This window comes from Pteropus vampyrus, unplaced genomic scaffold (assembly GCF_000151845.1).
Source record: "Pteropus vampyrus isolate Shadow unplaced genomic scaffold, Pvam_2.0 Scaffold4, whole genome shotgun sequence".
In the NCBI taxonomy this organism is placed as follows: Eukaryota; Metazoa; Chordata; class Mammalia; order Chiroptera; family Pteropodidae; genus Pteropus; species Pteropus vampyrus.
In genome coordinates, this window is record NW_011888785.1 from 3510232 (window position 1) to 3511442 (window position 1211).

Consider the following 1211-nt stretch of genomic DNA (forward strand, 5'->3'; position numbering starts at 1 on the left):
GGTAATACTAACGCCCAGTTTTCCAAACTTCCATTTTAATTGCTATGACCATCATTAGCAAATTTATTCCTGCTAAGTCAACTGATATGCCCAAAGACACTCCCTCAAAGTTAATATTTTGCAATTAACCTAGATGTTTCTAATTTAAAAATCTTATAACAGTAGCATTTATATAATTATTCATAGCTATTGTCATATCTGCTAGTTGAGAAAATGGAACATTGTGAAAAGCAGTGACAAATTCCTAGAAGCTGTTAATAAATACTTAGGTAAAAGATTGAGAAAAAGAAGATGGATAAAAGTATCAGAGGTACATATGTGATGCCTTTCCTATAAGTCCTTTGAAGTCAGTATTCATTGAATAGATTTTTACTGATGCTACTAAGGCAGGCATCATAGTACATACTGGAAATACAAATAGGACAGACAGATTATTTTAAAGATATGAGGTTTCTTGATGAACAATTGTTGATATAAGTGATAATAAAAATGGTGGGAATGGAAAGGCTAAGCAGAGGAAATGACTAGTTAAGGTTTTGTGGGTTTAAGAATATTTGTAACTTGCACAGAACCATTTTACACCTACATCCTCTTTCTAATGATACAGAATCTTACACCAAAGCTGGTATAGCAATCATTAAGATTAAAATGTCTAGACTAGGCTAATATTCTCAAGGTTCTTGGCAGAATGACTCACTTGGGTATGAAACCACATACACACAAAACAATCACACTTTGCAGTTCAAGGTGATAGTCTGGCATTTCTCGACATTTACAATTTTAGAAGTGAGTAACCACAGAATGGCAAGTTGTTCTGCATGCTATGATAAAACCATCAAGAAAGAGGCACAGAAATTTAAATGAGTTTATGTCTATACCTTCTAGTTCAAACATCCTTTCCTACTAATATGACTGGTACTTGTAGTCAAAATAGTGTCTGTCACTTTTCAAATGATTAAGTCACACAGTTGAATTTTTGGTTCACTTACTCTGAAGTTTATAGTGTTAAACCTCAAATTAAAATGTTTTCCTTTGCCAGAAGTGTAGCTATAGTTCAAGTGTTTAAAAAAAACTAGAGTAGGACTATCGACTCTATCTACTAAAAGGAGTTCAGAAAAAATGAAACGTACATTACTATAAACATTTATAAAATTTGTCTCTTACTCAAAAACTTGATAGGTAAATACAATCAAATACCATCAGGAAAATAA